Source organism: Nyctereutes procyonoides, unplaced genomic scaffold (genome assembly GCF_905146905.1).
Source record: "Nyctereutes procyonoides isolate TBG_1078 unplaced genomic scaffold, NYPRO_anot_genome, whole genome shotgun sequence".
In the NCBI taxonomy this organism is placed as follows: domain Eukaryota; kingdom Metazoa; phylum Chordata; class Mammalia; order Carnivora; family Canidae; genus Nyctereutes; species Nyctereutes procyonoides.
In genome coordinates, this window is record NW_026575052.1 from 41,390,114 (window position 1) to 41,409,797 (window position 19,684).

The following is a 19,684-nucleotide window of genomic DNA, read 5'->3' on the forward strand; positions in this document are numbered from 1 at the left end:
ACTGAGATGCAGTCTAAATTGGGTGCTCTAACAGCTTGGGTAAATGAGGCAGAAGAGAGAGTAAGTGACATAGAAGACAAATTGATGAAAAGGAAAGAAGCTGAGGAAAAGAGAGAAAAACAACTAATGGGCCGTGAGTGGAGGCTTCAAAAAAATCAGTGATACCATAAAACAAAACAATATTGGAGTTATTTGGGTCCCTGAGGAAGAAGAAAGAGAGAGAGAGAGAGAAGGTATATTTCAAAAATCATAGCTGAAACTTCTCTAATCTGGGGAAGGAAAAGGCACTCAAGTCCAAGAGGTAGAGAGAACCCTCCCAAAATCAATAAAAATAGATCAACACCCTGACATATAATAGTGAAGCTTGCAAATTTCAGAAATAAAGAGAAAATCCTGAAAGCAGCTCGAGACAAGAGGTTCTTAACCTACAGGGGTAGAAACCTACAGAACGGGAGATTATTGCAAATGACGTATCAGATAAAGGGCTAGTATCTAAGATCTATAAAGAACTTATCAAACCTGACACCCCCAAAAAACAAATAATTCAGTCAAGACATGGACAGAAGACATGAATAGACATTTCTCAAGAAGACATACAAATGGCCAACAGACACATGAAAAAATGTTCCACATCACTTGGCATCAGGGAAATACAAGTCAAAACCACAATGCGATACCACCTCACATCAGTCAGAATGGCTAAAATTAACAAGACAGTATGTGGAGAAAGAGGAAGCTTCTTACACACATTGATGGGAATGCAAACTGGTATAGCCACTCTGGAAAATGGCATGGAGGTTCCTCAAGAAGTTAAAAATACAGCCATCCTATGACCCAGTAATTGCACTATTATGGATTTACCCCAAAGATACAAATGCAGTGATCTGAAGGGACACCTGCCTGCCAATATTCACAGCAGCAATGTCCACAATAGTCAAACTGTGGGAAAAGCAACTGACAGATGAATGGATAAAGAAGATGTGGTCTATATATACAATGGAATATTACTCAGCCATCAGAAAGGATGGATACTTACCATTTACATCGACGTGGATGGAAGTGGAAGGTATTACGCTGAGTGAAATAAGTCAATCAGAGAAAGACAATTATCATATGGTTTCACTCATGTGGTATATAAGAAACAATGCTGAGGATCATACGAGAAGGGAGGGAAAACTGCATGGGGAGTCATCAGAGAGAGAGAAAAACCATGAGAGATTCTTAATTATAGGCAACAAACTCAGGAGTTCTGGAGTGTAGCGGGGTGAGAGGATATGGTAATTGGTTGATGGACATTTAAGGAGAGCACATGAGGTGTTGAGCACTTGGTGTTATATAAGACTGTGAATCACTGACCTCTACCTCTAATATAATACCTCTACCTCTACCCTAATATAATAACATATATTAATAATATGTTAATTAATTGAATTTTTAAAAATTAAATAAACACACAGATAACGATTATTTATTTGAGAGAGAGAGAGAGAATAAGTGAGAGAGAGAGAGAGAGAGAGAAGGCACAGGGGGAAGGGCAGAAGCAGACTCCCCGCTAAGCAGGGACCCCGATGTGGGGTTCCATCCCAGGACTCTGGGATCATGACCTGAGCTGATGGCAGACACTTAACTGACTGAGCCACTCAGGCACTCCACCCTAATAATATCTTTTGACCCTGAGGCCTTCTATGTTGATTAAATGTAGAGAGAATGAACACTTTTTGACCTCTTCAAAACTTTCCACGTGGCTCAGCATATTATTTTTCTCATCCCAGGTCATCTCCCTTGGTCATTTCCCAAAGTGAAAATTCCAAATTGTTATGCCCCTCAATCTTTGCCTCTACCGACAGCTGGAATTCATTGAGGCAGATCAAGTCTGAGCTTATAAAACTCCTTTATTTATTTTGTTAATATCTTTATTGAAGTAAATTGACATACGATAAACTGTATATGTTTAACGTATACAATTTGATGGTTTTGACATATGCCTACATCCATGAAACCACCCCCACCAAGATAAGGAATGTATCCAACACCCCCAAATGTTTGCTTGTGCCCCTTTGTAATTAATTTCTTCCTCTCCTGTTTCTCCTCCTTCCTTTTTTTCGTGCCCAGACAACTACTGATCTGCTTTCTGTCATTATAGATTAGTTTTTATTTTCTAGAATGGTATGTAAATGAAGTCATACCATATATACTATTGCTTTTGTCTGACTTCTTTCACTCAGCATAATTATTTTGAGATATATCCATGTTCCTTTTTTTAATAAAAAGAAATAATAAAAGGAAAGAGGTAGTAGTCTCACATGGATACACCACAATGTGTTTATACATTTATATATATCACAATTTGTACATTTACTTGTTGATGGAAATTTGGGTTGTTTCCAGGGTTTTAGCCATTACAAATAAAATTGCTATAAATGTTTTTTTTAAATCTTTCTAGGGACATATGTTTTCATTTCTCTAGTGTAAATACTTAGAAATGGAAAGGCCAGATTATATATGGTAAATGTATGTTTCACTTCTTTAGAAACTACCCTACTCTTTTCCAAAGCAATTGTCCTATATACATTCCCATCAGCACTATATGAAAATTACAAAATTTCCATATCCTTGCCAAAATTTAGTATGCTCAGTAGTTTTAATTTTTGTCATCTAATAGGTATGTAGCGATTTCTCATTGTGGTTTTAATTTGCATTTCCCCAATGACTAACAATGTTGAGCATCTTCTAATATGCTTATTTTCCATCTGTATATCTTCTTTGGGGGAATATGTGTTTAAATATTTTGCCCAATTAAAAAAATTGGGTTGTTCTCTACTTATTGAGTTTGCTTTAAATTGTGGCAAAGTTTACATTTAATATAAAATTTACCATCTTAACCACTTTTATGTGTAAAATTCAATGGCAGTAAGTACTGTTGTGTTGCTATCACCACCATCCTTTGTCAGAACTCTTTCATCTTGATAAGCTGGAACTCTATTTTTTTTTTTTTTTTGGAATTCTATCTATTAAACAATAGCTGTTTATTTTTCTCTCACCTCCAGCTGGGCAACCACCATTTTACATTCCGTCCCTATGAATTTGACTTCTCTTAAATATCTCATTATCAGTGGAGTTATGTAGTATTTGTTTGTGGCTGGCTTACTTCATTTAGTGTAATTTCCTCAAGATTCATCCAAATTATAGTATGTGTTAGGATTTCTTTCCCTTTTAAGGCCAAATATGTCATTGTGTGTAACATGGTTTTTTTTTTTTTTTAATCCATTCTTCCATAAATGAACACTTGGTTACTTTTTTGGGTTACTTTTCACCTTTCAGTTTCTTGTGAACAATGCTGCAATGAACAAGATTGTATAAATATCTGAGTCTCTGCTTTTAAATCTCATTACTGAGTTTTTAGAGTTCCCTAAACATAGTTAACATTAGACCTGTATCAGGAATCTGATTCACAAACATTTTCTTCTAGTCTCCGGCTTTTTTTTTTTTTAACAAAAGATTTCAATTTTAAGTAATCTCCATACTCAATGTGGGGGTTGAACTCACACACCCTGAGATCAAGAGTTGCAGGCTCTACCATCTGAGCCAACTAGGCTCATCATCTGGGGCTTTTCATCTTCATTTTCTGACAAATGTGTTTTGAAGATCAGAAATTTTTAATTTTGGTAAAATACAATTTATAAATGTTCTTTTTTTCCTTCTTGGCTTTTTATCTAAGAAATTTTGCTTAACCTGAGGTCACAACAATCGGGGAATTTCTCCTGTTTTGTTATTATGTAAGTTTTAGGTTTTCTACCTGTAATTCATTTTAATTTTTTAATGACACAAGATATGGATCAGAATTAATTCTTGAGTATATGAATATCCACTTGCTTCAGCATCATTTGTGGGAAAAGTGATCTTTTCTTCACTACACTGGCTTTGCACCTTTGTAAAAAATCAGCTGTTCATTTATGTACGTTTCTTTCTGAATTCTCCAGTCTGATTCATTGATCTATTTGTCTCTCTTGATGACACATTCTCTTGATTATTGTAGCTTTATAGTAAATCTTCACATGAGGTAGTGTTAACATTCCAATTTTGCTTTTCTTTTTTCAAAGACATCTTCGCAATTTCAAGTCCTTTGCACTGCCATGTGAATTTCAGAATCGACTTGTCTGTTCCTATAAAAAGCCTGCTGGGTTTTTTATTGGGGTTGTGTTGAAGCTGTAGATGAGTTTGAGGATAATTGACCTCTTTACAACACTGAGTTTTTCATGAACACTACGTCTCTTCCATTTATTAAGGTCTTCTTTATTTTTTCTCAGCAATATTTTGTAGTTTTCAGTGTATGTATCTTGCGTATCTTTTGTCAGATTTAACCCTCAGTATTTCATATATATTTTTTAAAGATTTATTTATTTATTTTAGAGAGAGAGAAGGAGAGATAAAGTCAGGGAGGGGCAGAGGGAAAGGGAGAGAATCCAAAGTGGATTCCACCCTGAGCACAGAGCCTGATGCAGAGCTCTATCTCATGACCCTGAGATCATGAGCTGAGCCAAAACCAAGTGTTGGACACTTAACCAACTGAGTCACTGAGTATTTCATATTTCTAGTGCTATTTTAAATATTTTAATTTCAATTTCCAATTGTTCATTGCTAGTGTATAGAAATACAATTGATTTTTGTACATTGACTTTGAATCCTGCAACATTGCTAAACTCTTTTATTAATTTTAGTAGCTTTTAAGTATATTACCTCTCTTTTTCTGTATAGGTAATGATGTCTTCTATAAATAAAGACAGTTTTCTTTCTTTCTTCCTAGACTGGCTGATATCTATTGTTTTAGCCTTCTTGTACTGGTTAGACCCACCAATATAAAGTTGCATAGAAATGGCAGAAATGCATGTTCTCATCTTATTCTTGAATTTATGGAGGACGAACATTTCATTTCCACCATTAAATATAATGTTAGCATTATATTTTGGCAGCTGCACTTTATCAGCCTAGGTATGTTAGTTCCCTTCTATTCCCAATTTTCTCAGAGTTTTTGTTTGTTTGTTAGTTTATTAGGGAACAATTTTTTTCTGCATGGATTTAAATGATTACACGGGGTTGTTATTGTTTTATTTTTAGTTAAAAAGAAATGTATGGTGAATGATGTTGATTGGTACTTGAATAGTAAGTCAATCTTGTATTCTTGCATTCTTCAAGCCCCATGTAATGTGGAATACATGAGGATAAATGCCATGTAATCATAATGTTTTATCATTTTTATGTATTGCTTGATACAATTTACACTTACAATTTTGTTTGGAGTATTTGCATATGTGTTCATGACGAATATTGGTCTATGGTTTTCTTTTTTTTTAAGTGACAAGTTGTTTTTTTTTAATTTTTATTTATTTATGATAGTCAGAGAGAGAGAGAGAGAGGCAGAGACACAGGCAGAGGGAGAAGCAGGCTCCATGCACCGGGAGCCCGACGTGGGATTCGATCCCGGGTCTCCAGGATCGCGCCCTGGGCCAAAGGCAGGTGCTAAACTGCTGCGCCACCCAGGGATTAATATTTATTTATTTTATTTATATTTAATATTTTAATTTATTTATTCACTAGAGACATAAAGAGGCAGAGACACAGGCAGAGGAAGAAGCAGGCTCCATGCAAGGAGCCCGATGTGGGACTTGATCTCAGGACTCCAGGATCACACGCTTTGGCCAAAGGCAGTTGCTCAACTGCTGAGCCACACAGGTGTCCCTCTTTTCTGTCTAGTACTTGGGAAGTACTCCATGCTCTTCAATTTACCAGAAAAGTTTGTATATAATTGGTATTATTTCTTCCTTAAGTTGGTAGAACTTGGTAAAGCCATTGGCTCTGGAATTTTCTTTGAAGGAAGGAGGTTAACTACAAATTCAATTTCTTTAATAGATATAAGGCTATTCAAGTTATTTCTTCTTGAATGAGCTTTCACAGTTTACAGAATCTATCCCCTTTCTCATCTAAGTTGAATTTATTAGCACAAAGTTATTCATAATACTTACTTCCTTATTTTCTTAACATTAGTTGTATCTGGAGGGATATCTCTTCTATCATTCCTAATATTGATAATTTGTGTCTTCTTTTTCTTTTTCTGATCAGTCTGGCTAGAGGTTTGTCAATTTTAATGATTTTAAATATCCAGCTTTTAGTTTCACAGATTTGTCGCTATTGTTTTTCACTTTTATATTTATTACATTGCTTTCTGCTCTGATATTTATTGTTTGCTTTCTTCTGCTATTTTTAAAAAATATTTATTTATTTATTATTTATGATAGACATAGAGAGAGAGAGAGAGGCAGAGACACAGGAGGAGGGAGAAGCAGGCTCCATGCCAGAAGACTGATGCGGGACTCGATCCGGGGACTCCAGGATTGCGCCCTGGGCCAAAGGCAGGTGCTAAACCACTGTGCCACCCAGGGATCCCCTCTTCTGCTATTTTGAATCTGCTTCTTTTTTTCTAGTTTCATAAGGCAAAAGTTAGGCATTTATTCCCCTAGATTTTCTTTTAAGTAGTATTTTGAGGACTATATCATAGTCCTGTTGACTTTGTAACAAATGTCCACATACTTGGTGGCTTAAAACAATACAAAATTGTCCCTTTACAAATTTGGAGGTTAAAAGTGCAAAGTCAGATTTATTGAGCTAAAGTCAAGGTGTTGGCAAGGCCGGTTCCTTCTGGAATCTTTGAGGTAAGACTGTGTTTCTTTGTTCTTTCAGCTGCTCTTTTAAAATTTTATTTTAAGTAATCTCTACATCCAAGGTGGGACTAAAACTCATAATCTTGAGGTCAAGAATCATAAACTCTGCCAACTGAGCCAGTCAGACACCCCTTTCCCAGGTTTTTTTTTTTTTTTAAGATTTATTTATTTATTTGAGAGTGTGTGTGTGTGCACACATGGTGGGGAAGGGCAGAGGGAGAGGGGAGAGAGTCCCAAGCAGACTTGCTCAATATACACCCCAACGAAGGACCCCATCTTAGGATCCTGAGATCATGACCTGAGCCAAAACCAAGAGTCAGTGCTTAACTGACTGTCACCTAGGCTCTCCCCATTTTTATCTTTTAATGCTGTCTGTTCCTTAGCTAAGCCCCTTCCTCCATCTTCAAAGGACCTCATTTCAGTCTCTACTTCGGGTTCACATTGCTCTCTCCTCAGAATGGCCTCTCCTTGGTTCCTGTACAAGGATTACCGTGATTACATTGGCTTACTCTGATAATTCAGAATAATCTTATCACATCTGCAAAATCTCTTCTGTGATATGAGGTAATATCCACAGGTTCTAGAGATTGGGATGTAGACTTTTTGGGGGACCACTTTTTATTCTACCACTCAGGCATCTCATACAGTTTGATATGCTGTGTTTTCACTTCTAGTCAGTTCAAAATATTTTTTAATTTTAATTTTGATTCTTTTTCTTTGTCCCCTTTGTTGTTTAAAAGTGTGTTAGTTTCCAAAAAAAAAAAGTGTGTTAGTTTCCAATTATAGTTGACCTTTGAACAACACAAGTTTGAACTGAGCAGGTCCACTTAGCTTTTGTTCAATAAATACAGTATGGTACTATAAGTGTATTTTTTCTTTCTTGCAATTTTCTTAATAACATTTTTGTCTCTAGTTTATTTTATTATAAGAATACAGTATATAATGCATATAACATTCAAAATATGTGTTAACTGACTGTTTATGCTTTTGGTAAGGTTTCCAGTCAACAGTAGGCTATTAGTAATTTACGGTTTTGAGGAAGTCAAAAGTTATATGTGGATTTTTGACTGCCTGATGAGTCACTATCCCTACCCTCCCTGTTATACAATGACCAATTGTATATAGAGATTTCCCAAAGATCTTTCTGTTATTGATTTTAAATTAAATTAAATAAAAAAATATCACAGTGTTCAGAAAATATGCTTATTATTAGTTAAGTCATTCAAAATTTATTAAGATTTGTTTATGCTTCAGAATATGATGTATTTTGGTAAATATATGTATGCATTTGAAAAGAATATGTTTTTCTGCTATTTTGTGTTGGAGTGTTCTATAAACATTGATTAGATCATATTGGTTGATAGTAGCATTCAAGTCTTCTCCATTGTCTTACTTTTTCTTTATTTGTTCTATTAATTACTGAGAGAGGGTTATTGAAATCTCTGACTATAATTATGGATTTATCTACCATTCTTTGTAATTCTATCAATTTTTGCTTTATGTTTATTTGAAGCTGTGTTACTGCATTAACTTTGAAGTTTGTTGTGTCTTTGTGGTAGGTTGATATTTTATCATTGTGAATTGACTTTCTGTGTCACTGGAAAGATTCTTTGCTTTGAAAGCTTTGTGTCTGATTATTAATATAGGCTCCCCAGCTTTATTCTGATTTGTGTTAGTCTGGTATATCTTTACCTGTCCTCTGTTTCAGGCTTTTGTGTCTTCGTAGTTAATGTGCATTTCTTATAGGCACTATACAGGGAATCTTGCTTTTATAACCAATTGGACAATTTCTGCCTTTTTGTTAAAATAATTTCTTTTTTGAGCAGTTTTGAGTTTACAAAAAAAAATGAGTGAGACCTACAGAGAGTTTCCATAGATCCCCCTTCACTCCTGTACCCCAGTTTCCCTATTATTAATATCTTGCATTAGTGTAGTACATTTGTTACAATTTCTTTTGTAAGGCTTTTGTAACAAAATGCCATAGGTTGGCTTAAACAACAGAAATTTATTTTTCATAATTTTGAAAACTGAGAAATCTAAGACCAATGACCCAGTCCATTGAGTCTCTGGTGAGGGCCCTCTTTCTGGCTTGTAAATGTTGGCCTTCTTTCTTTTCTGGGTGCAATTACGCACACACACACACACACACACACACACGGAAACAGAGAGACAGAGACAAATATCACCTTCTCTTCCTCTTCTCGTAAGGCCACAGTTCTGTTGAATTAGAGTCCCACCCACATGACCTCATTAAACCTTAATTAGCTTTTAAGACCCTATATCCAGATATAGTCACTCTGGATTAGCACTTCAACAAAGGCATTTGTGGGGAACAAAATTCAGTCCATAATACAACTGATGAGCCAAAATTGATACATTATCACCTCTGTCTTTTAATTAGCATGTTTAAACCATTTATAGTTTAATTATTGATACAGTTTTAAGTTTATCATCTCACTAATTGTTTTCTATTTGTCCTCTGTGTGTTTTATTTTCCTCTTTGCTCTTTTATGTGAATAAGGCTATTTTAAGTCTAAAAGAATTTACTGGGGTTTTCCCTGTTTTCAGTGACTAGCCTTGGGGCTGGAATATTGCCCTCTAGCTCCAATCCATTCCCCATCTCAGTGACCTGCTCTTCTCCCCCTGGGTCATGAAGATGATGGTTCAACATGCTTTGGCTTTAAAAAGAAATCTAACAAGAACAATGCAAACATTTTGGAATGTCAACTTCCGTTTTTTATAACTTAGTTCTACCTATTTAGCCTCCTTAATTTCCCAGGAAATTAAGCCTTCTTCAGATACTCTCCCTATTTTATCTTCAACCTTACAGGTAATGGTGCTCATATCCTAATTACTTTATCTTTAGTCTCAGCTTCCTCCTACCATACATTTGATCATATCTTTCCCCTTAAAACAGTTCTTTTTCCTCTCTTCTTTATATGATGAAATCTTATTGCCCTTTAGAGACTCCGTTCATGTTTTGTTACTTTCTTGTGAAGCCTGACCCTGACCCCTGCTCCATTCAAGATGGAAAAGATACCCTCCACTAGGTTCTCAGAGGGATTTGTAGGTGTGTCTGTCACAGTACTTTTCACACTATATATATTGTCAGGTCTCTATATGCATATTTTCTCCCACCAGGTGCCCAAATCTTGAGGTTCTAGAGTCCATATATTATTTTAAAGATTTTATTTATTTATTCATGAGAGACAGAGAGAGAGAGGCAGAGACATAGGCAGAGGGAGAAGTAGGCTCCCCATGGGGAGCCCAACCAATGTGGGAATCCTGCTATCTCGGGATCACACCCTGAGCCGAAGGCAGATGCTCAACCACTGAGCCACCCAGTTGTCTTGAGCCTGCATATTATTTTAAATTACACTTTAAAATAATTTCAGGAATAATTTTAGGAATAAATTCCTGAAAAGGAATTTCAGACTGTTCTTTTTTTTTTTAAGATTTATTTATTTATTTTAGAGAGAGAGTGTGGGCAGGGGCAGGAGCAGAGGGAGAGAGAATCTCAAGCAGACTTCCTGTTGAACCCCTCATGGGACTCGATCCCATGACCCCAAGATCATGACCTGAGCCAAAACCAAGAGTCAGACACTCAACTGACTGAGCCACCCAGGTTCCCCCCTTTCATACTGTTCTTATATACATCAAGATTCTTGGTTGTAACCAACAGAAATGGATTTCAGTTTTGTTTGTTTTTACTACTCTTCCCTCACCCCAGCTTTATTAAACTGACAAACAAAATTTTAATGTATTTAAAGTGTACAGTGTGACGTTTTGATACGTGTGGTATGTATATATGTATAAATATTCTCATAATCAAGTTATGTAACATCCATTTCATCAGATAGTTAACTTTTGGATGTGTGATGAGAATATTTAAGGTCTCTTTGTGGCTCTATACTTCATACTTAGAATTCAAGAGTGGTCCCACTATTATCAGGACTGATCAGAGTGGCTCTCTCTGCTTAAATTGTACAATTTGGTTTATGATGAACACTTACTTTAATTTTCCTTCTGAGAGTCTAGGATCTGGGTATGAGATAGGCAGAGGATGCCTTCCTGACCAAGTGCCTAATTAACATCCTATACTCTGAGTCTCTAATGAGCTTCCCTAGTAGACAACATTTCATATGTTGTAACAAATCCTTGCTGGGGGAGTTAAGTGTGTTCTATGTGACTTTACAGGGAGCAGACTCTTGGAGAATTATAACTATTTTTCTCTGAATTTTGCCCATGTGCCTTTTCTCTTTGCCAATTATGCTTTGTATCCTTTCAGTGTAATAAATCCTAGCCATGAATATGAGTTGAGTATATGCTAAGTCCTGTGTATCCTCCTAGCATATCACTGAACCTTGACATGGTTTGGGGGACTTTCAACATGGAAGACATCTTTTTAAGAAAGTTTTATGATGCTTCTTCTAGAGCCTTAAAGGTTTCATTGGTTTCAGAAAGGTTTCTAGGTTAATTGTTTGGCTGGGTGTTCACACTTCCACAAGGTGGTCTGAATATGTGGCCTCCCACACTTGTGACCCAGATTTGGGGTCCTGATTTCTGACAGATGCCACTTTCTCTTAGTGGATAAATAGTCCCATTGACCCTTTCCTGGACAGTGGTCAATGTCCTCACATTTCTTTATCATAAGCCAAATAACCTTGTGAGCCTGGTTTTTGTGGGAAGCTCAAATCCTCATCTCTCATCTCAGTGAAACCATTATTATTATTACGGCCCTTGGCTTCTGATGCTAATATCGATTTATCAATATTTTCTCGAGAGGTTTGGCTCCAACTTCTGTTTTGTGTCCCTGCACCTGGGAGTTTCCTTTACTTGCTTTCAAGTTATATTAAAATTTTTTTTAGACTTTTTTTAACAGCAATATTATTATTTGAGGCTGATCCTTTTATTTCAGTTCAATCCAACTGATTACTTAGAAATTGGAATTATATCTTCCTCACCTTGAATCTTCTTTAGCATGCAACCCAGAAAAGTCTGTAGAGGAGGTGAACAAATATTGCATGTCTGAATAAATGGGTTATACAGAACTTTGTTGACCCCCTCATCCCCAGTTTTGCTTCTTCACAAATTGATGTCTACAATTGTGATGTCTTTGTTCATAGCAGGTCTCCTTGTTCATAACCTAAAAGGAAATGAGAAAAACTAATGTAAAAATCAAGAACTTTCCCAGGTTATTGGCATTGTCTTAGCTGGTCAATATTATAGATACTGATGAGTAAATATGCCTGAGCAGTGATAATGCTTCCAACCCCCAAGAATGCAGCAGAAACAAAATCTGGCTGTGAGCATTTCACATGAAGTATCATCTCACAGAGACTATCATGACACCCTCATTGCCACTGACAGAAACAGAGTCCTTGAAGTGGTGGGCCATAGACTATGTCATTTAAAGCAGACCTCTCCCACCACATTCTGTGGACAATGCTGATTCTGTTTTAGAATGATAGGAATCTGAAGAATTTTGTCTGCGATCATCCATGATGATAGTTCTTCTAATTAGCTCTGTCCAGACTAGGATACTATGCAGAAAATAACTGTTGGTATTTCCAAATTCTGGATGCATAGAAGTGACACAAGTCTAATGATTGCCAGAACTCTGGAGAAGAGAGAGCTGGAATAGACAAGACTGACTATAAAGACTAAAAGGAAGAGCTAAACAAATTGGGGACAAACAGTAGAGGTATACACTAAAAGTCTGGAGGCCAAGAGGTGAGTTGCTGTTGGGACTCCTGTTATACCATCTCACACTACACTGTGTGCATCTCCTTTGTAGTCACTGTTTCCACCACCTCAGGGTAATCATCTGTGCAATCATTTGTTACTTATTTCCTTCACTGAACAATGAGTTCTACAAGGAGACAGATTATGTTTTACTTATTCCAAGACCTAAAGTGCCAGCATGTAGTAAATATTTGTTGAATAAGTGAATAGTCACGAGATCATCCTATGTTGAGTTTTTTTATTTTTATTTTTTACAATCCTTTCCTGAATCTGGATTGAATTCTGGATGGAATCTCCAAACTCATTGACCACCTCACAGTTCCATCAATAAAGCCCCTCCCCACACTTATTTCACCTCTATGTTTATGTAGTTCTGATATGTTGCCAGGTCAAAGCAAAGGAGTTAAGCTCTTTGTTTTTCTATTTTCATATTGGCTTGCTTTGGTTTTATAACTTCCAAACAAAAGATAGAGGAAACATTCAAGACACAGAGAAAAATGAAAGCAAACACTACTGTATTTATAATTTCACAGCACTGGCTGTCTGACATAAGGTGACCACAGGAAAATCCAAAACTTAGTCCTTTTTCATTTTTAACCACACATCATTAGGCCAATCAATCACTCCAGGCCTTCAGACTTTGACCTGAGAGGTAAAGGAGCAACCTTTTCTTTGAGTTTAACTACTTTAAAAATAGGTATTTGGTTTTTGAAATTTTCTATCTAAAATTCATTGCTACATATTTACAATGAAGTATTTATCTCCTGGCTACCATCCACAGTAATAATGATCTTTATGTAATAGTTGCTGTAAGTTAATAGACATTCTTAATTTTAACTTTTGAGGGCAGGGGCATGATCTAACTATATAAAGCACAGTTTCATTGGTATTCAATTCAGTATTAGCGTAAGCAATATTTGTAGTTGAAGGGACTTAGTGTGATCATCCATCCCTCTTAAAGAATCATGATCTATAAATCTGAAAAACAGACTATTGTTTAGGATACCAGAATTTGTGGCAAGCCCTGCCCCTAACTGGAAGCATTTTTCAGGGTTACTGTACTTTATAACCTGCATGGAAAATTTTCCAAGACGGCTTTTGTTTATCTATTTATTGAATATCTACTATGAATCAGGAACTATTCTATCTATAATAGGTGATGCAAAGATTGTTATCTGTTATTATAAATACGATAAATGCCAAAAATCTATATCAGAGTCATAATGTGATATGTCAAAAGAGAAATGTGTCAGAGGAAGCTGAGAAGTAATTAAGGGAAATGTCATAGAGGTGACCTGAAAAATGAAGAGTATTTCAGCAGATAAAGATGGGAGCAGAGCCAAGAGGAGTATCAGCACAGCTGTGGAATGATCCAGGCAGTTCAGTGGGACTGCTGTGTTGGGTACACAGGAGAGGAGGACATGTCTGGAAAAATGGGATAGGGTCAGAGAACCTGGGGTATTGAATGCTAGTCCGAGGAATCTGAACTTTATTTTCCATAGGTAATAATTAGCCACTGAGTAGTTTTGAACATGAAACAAACAGGGAAGCTTTGAGGAGAACAATAACACAATTAATATTCCATATTTAAGTAATTGCTACTCAAATCAGGGGATCTTTAAAATCACCTTGAGTATTATATTTTAAAATATAAATTTAGGGCAGCCCTAGTTGCTCAGTGGTTTAGCGCCGCCTTCAGCTCAGGGCGTGATCCTGGAGACCCAGATCAAGTCCCATGTTGGGCTCCCTGTATGGAGCCTGCTTCTCCCTCTGCCTGTGTCTCCGCCTCTATCTCTCTCTCTATGTCTCTCGTGAATAAATAAATAAAATCTTTAAAAAAATAAATAAAATATAAATGTATAGGCTATACTTCAGGAGGTCCTGAATCATTAGGACTTTTAGTTCTGATTCATCCTGTTCTCAGGAGAGACAGCTTTCCTAGTGATGTTGACAATAGTGGTACCCATCAGGGTTCAACGGTAGTGGAGCCATTGGCAGTGTTCAGTATATGGCAGTGGTAGCTGCAGCAGCAATGCCACCCAAGGTTGGCATGACCTTGGCAGTGGACCTAGCAGCTAAGTCCACCTTGGTTCACATTCCTTTTATGAACTAGATTCTTCAGGTTTCCTGGTGATACATTCCTATTTTGCTTAATTACCCCAAATCTTCATTGTGTGAAACCAAGTCCTCTGGCCAATACAAAAAACAAGCGGAGTTTTTAGGAATGTCCAGTCCCTATTCATTCTTTCCTACCTGCCTCTAACAGAGAGAAGAAAACATACAGTTTATCTCTTTGTCCCCTGGGAGAAAGTCTAATGGCTTTATAGAAGAGTCTATACTTGACTTTGAAATATGCTGGAAAAAAGTCTTCAAGTTTCTAGGATGTAAAAGTATATCCACTCCCCTTTCCCAAAGACTTTGCGTTGCTCCCCTGCCTTGATATAAATTGACCTGGCATGAATTATTTGCCTAGTCAATGAAGATTCCTCTCATCTTTCTAATGCTTTGGTATTCTAAAGTCTTGATTCTTTAGCCCCCAACTTTCTCTCTGATTTTGATTCCTCAGATTTCAGAAAAGTTGCAGCTGTGATCCTGCCCAGACATTTTGGGAAGCAAGCAGCTGTCTAGTGCAGGTTTCAATTCTTTCTATTTGGTACCAGAGGTAACTTGTATGTCTTTTTAAAATCCTTGTTTACCTTAAATAGATTTTAGGAGGGAATGCTATCCCTTAGCTTAGCTGTGAACCTTTACTCCAAGACAAGAATGTGTCATTACACAAGTCCAGAGCTTTTGTTTTGACAAGGCACTTTCTTCTCATTTTTTACCATTTGCAGGATCCAGAACTGTAACAGTAGGAGTTTTATTTTAAAATCAGAACATCTGTACTTTTCAAGAAACCTTCATTTTGACCCTAAGACTCTCAATACCATGTTTTTCCTCCATGTAAAACTGAATAGGTCACCAAGGGCAGTCTGGAGAGGCGAGCAAAGATGAAGATGTTATGCACACAGGAAGTAGGAGGATATGTGCTCCAAAAGGAAGCATGTCCTATGAAATAGTAGGACCCAGACTTCCTGGGAAGATGTTTGCCTAGCAAAGCTCAAGGACTTTTCTATCTTACCACTGACATTGCATGGTCACTTATAGGTGACCTTGAAATATTATTTTAGATTAATAAGGAAATTTCACCTGAAGAAATGTTTCAGTATATATCAGAATTATCTCATTGCTAGAAATATAGATTTCTAGGCACCACACTAGACCTCCAGAGTAGGAGTATTTAATATCTAGGTAAATGTGTGTACATTTATGTGTGTGTATGCGGGCTGAAGGTAGGAAGCTTGGTCATATTTTTAAATGAGTAAAATGACTTTAATAAGGGCATAACAGGTAAATCCAAAGTAGCTAATGACCAATACTGATAAACTATGACAATATTGAACAATTGCTGAATTTTAAGTGACATTTTTCCATTATTAAATCAAACTTTTTGAGTTAGAGATTTACATGCAGTTGCAAGAAATAACACAGAGATTCCATAATCCTTTTACCCACTCATCCCTAGTGGTAATATCTTACAAAATTACAGAACAATATCACAACCAGGTATAGGCATTGATACAATTGAGATACAGAACAAAACATTTCTATCACCACAAAGATTTCTCACGTCACTCTTTTGTGGTCAAACTGACTTCCTACCGGCTACCCTGTTCCTTGACTCCTGCCTACTGCTGTTCTCTGTTGGTCTGATTTGTCTTTCAAAAATGTCAAATAAATGGAAGCTTATATTCTGTAACCTTTGGGGTTGTTTTTTTCACTCAGCATAATTTCATGGAAATTTATCCAAGTTGTGTGCATCACTAGTTTGCTTTCTTTTGTTTTTGAGTAGTATTATATGATATGGATGTACCACAGTTTGTTTAATCATTTACTCTTTAAAGGATATTTGAACTATTTCCAGTTTGGGGCTATTATGAATAAAACTACGTAAACATTTATGTACATATTTTATGTGAACATAATTTTTCATTTCTCTGTTGTAAATGCCCAGGAGGGCAACTCCTGGGTAGTATGGTAGTTGCATATTTCATTTTTAAAAGAGATTATTCATTTGTTCATTTATTTATTTTCAAGAAAGAGGGACAGAGAAAGAGAGTGCATGCCTGCATCCATGAGCGGGGCAGGGCTAGGGGGGCAGAGCGGTGGAGGGAGGAGCAGAGGGAGAGGGACAAGCAGACCTCATGCTGAGGGTGGAGCCTGAGGGGAGGAATCCTACCATCCGAGATTGGGACCCAAGCCAAACCAACAATTGGTCACCCAACCCACTGAGCAACCCAGGTGCCCCATCATGTTTTGTTTGTAAAGAAACTGCCAGACTCTTTTCCAGAGTGGTTATACCATTTTGCATTTTCTACCAGTTATATGAGTGATTGGGTTTCTCCACATCCATATTGTGAAGACAGCACAGCATTTTGTATTGTCAGTGTTTGGGATTTTAGCTGTGTAGAGTGATATTTCATTGTGGTTCTAATTTGCAATTCTCTAATGGCTAATGATGTTGAACATCTTTTCTTGTGCTTATTTTCCATCTGTGTATTTTCCTCAGGGAAATGTCTCTTTATGTCTTTCGCTCATTTTTTAATTGGATTGTTTGTTTTTCACTGTTGAGTTTTCAGAGATCCTTATATATTGTAGATATTATTCATTTGTCAAGATTGCAAATATTTCCTGCTACTCCACAGAACCTGGGAACTACTGTGCAAATAAAATCAGTTTAGTGCTTTTCTAGTTACATTAGGATCAAAAAATTGTTTTGTGTAAAGGAGCCCGTTCCTGTGATCTCTACCTGACAGCTTCAGTACCCATGACTACAGAGACCCGAGTGCCCCTAGAGGCCATGCCTGGTAGTGCCAGCAGCTCTCAGGTCTGGCAAAGGCTGAAGTTCAGGTGGCCCTGAGGAAGTTATATTGGTGAGAGCTTTGCAGGGTTGGAATCAGGGACAGCTGCAGTGGCTGGCCCCTTCCTACTTGGAAATGTGTTTCCCAAGGGCAGAGCAGAAGAATGGTGGAAACCAGAATAGTCAACAGATTAGAGTGGCAGGTGGTGATAGGACTGAGACAACTCTTACCGCAGCTCCACACAGAGAACCCAGATACAGAGTTAACAAATATAAAATGAGAAAGAATAAAAGCTGTGAAAGTGGGGCTGTAGTCATCTGGGTGCAGTGGAGAAAGCTCTTCAGCATCACTGCTTAAGAATTTAGAATAATCATGCATCAGCCATCATCTCTAACTTATGAAGTAATAACAGGTACTGTATGAGTGCTTTTTTTTGTGCCAGGATTCATCTAGTACTTTATATATACATTATTGCTAATCTTTGTGTAACAGGTAAAATATCATGAGCATATTGAACCAGTATATTTTTGTCCCAGGTAGTCTGTGGGCTAACTCATCTCATGGATCCCATTTCCAGAACCCCTCCTGAGGCATTCAGAACAAAGAGGTTAATGTCATAGCATAAAGCAGACGCTACTTCCATCAAATGGTTAAGCTATCGATGACATCTGCCCCAAGATAGAAAGAGGATACAACATAGAAAAAGTGAAAAGTTTAAATGTAACTTTTTGGTCCTTAGAGATTTTAAGGAAAAAGGGGGTATATAAAGAGAAAGATAGGGGCATCAGGCTGGCTCAGTTGGTAGAATGTGTGACTCTTGATTTCAGGGATGTGAGTTCATGCCCCACATTGGGCATGGAGCCTACTTAAAAATAAATAGGGGCATCTGGGTGCTTGAGCATCTGATTCTTGATCTCAGCTTGGATCTTGATCTCAGTGTCATGGTTCAAGCCTCGCCTTAGGCCCCATACTGGTTGTGGAGACTTTTTAAAAACTAAATAAGTAAAATCAAATCAAATCTTTAAAAAAGAGAAAGAGAAAGAGAGCTTTTTTTTTCTCTTTGCTCCTCAGGGCTGATACTTGGAATAGGGTTAGAAATATCTAGTGATTATTAGAAATATCTAGGGATTTAAAGAATATCAGGCTTGGTGACCTCCTTCCCCAGGTACTTTCTTGGGCTGGGATTCTTTCTTTATGCCTGGGAAAGGTTGTGGGATGAGGAGGGGGGTGATTGGCAGAAGCTGTGGCTTCCTGGGAGCAGAACCAGGGAGTAAGCCCGCCCTATTCTCCTACCTCCCTCTAATGGCCTTCCAGGGATTTCAGTGGCCAAATAACAACTAGAAACCAGTAAGCAAGAGCCACAAAAAGAATCCAAAGAAGTTAGCCTCTGAACAAAGAGCAGAGTGGAGGAGAGTGAAAATAGGAGGGACAAATGGAAGACAAGTGGCACACCTGCTTTGTCGTACATTCAGTTCCTGTCTTAAATCATCCTTTCCTTCACCTACCATCATCCTTCTAGTATCAGTTTAGACATCATTTTCCTCTAGAAAGCCCTTCTTGGTCCCCAAGGCTTGGCTGGATACCCCTCCTCTGTGTTCCTACAATAATCATGGTTAATATATTTAAATTTATGCTGTGGCTGACACTGTTCTAAGTAAGCTTTATGTGTTAACACATTTATTCATTGCAATTTTGTCAGAAATGTACTATCATTATACCCAACTTACAGACAAGGAAACTGAGGCACACCACAGTTCACTGATTAAGGTCATACAAGTAATGAGTGTTGGGACATATATTTGAGTTCAGGTTGACAGGAGCTGGAACCCATGCTCTTAACTACTGTGCTAAACCACTTTCAGTTCCAAACTATATTTATCCATAGACCATTCACAATGCCTGGTACATAGAAGGTACTCAGTAAATACTAGAGGATTTATTAGTTAGTTAATTAGTGTATGTAGTATAGGAGTCCTAAGTCATTTTTTTTTAAGAACATATGAATGAGAAGGATTTGTTATCTAGCTTTTGCTTTGTCCCTAGCAAAAGCTTACACGAGATTGTGTTTTAATGTCCAAGGTCTGGCTAAGAACTTCTGATACACCAGAATTTATTATCCTGGTTGCTCTTGGGAGAGTTCGTGTGTCCATATGATGGAGGATCTTACAGCATGATTTCTGCAAAAACCATTAATGGTGTCCACTTCAGCAATTATATTTATCATTTCCCACCTGGGGATTCAAGCCCTAGCCTTTGCTCCCATGGATGTGCAGTAACTTATGGATCTGCTGCTATGTCTGACGCCACAGTTTCTGCAAAAAC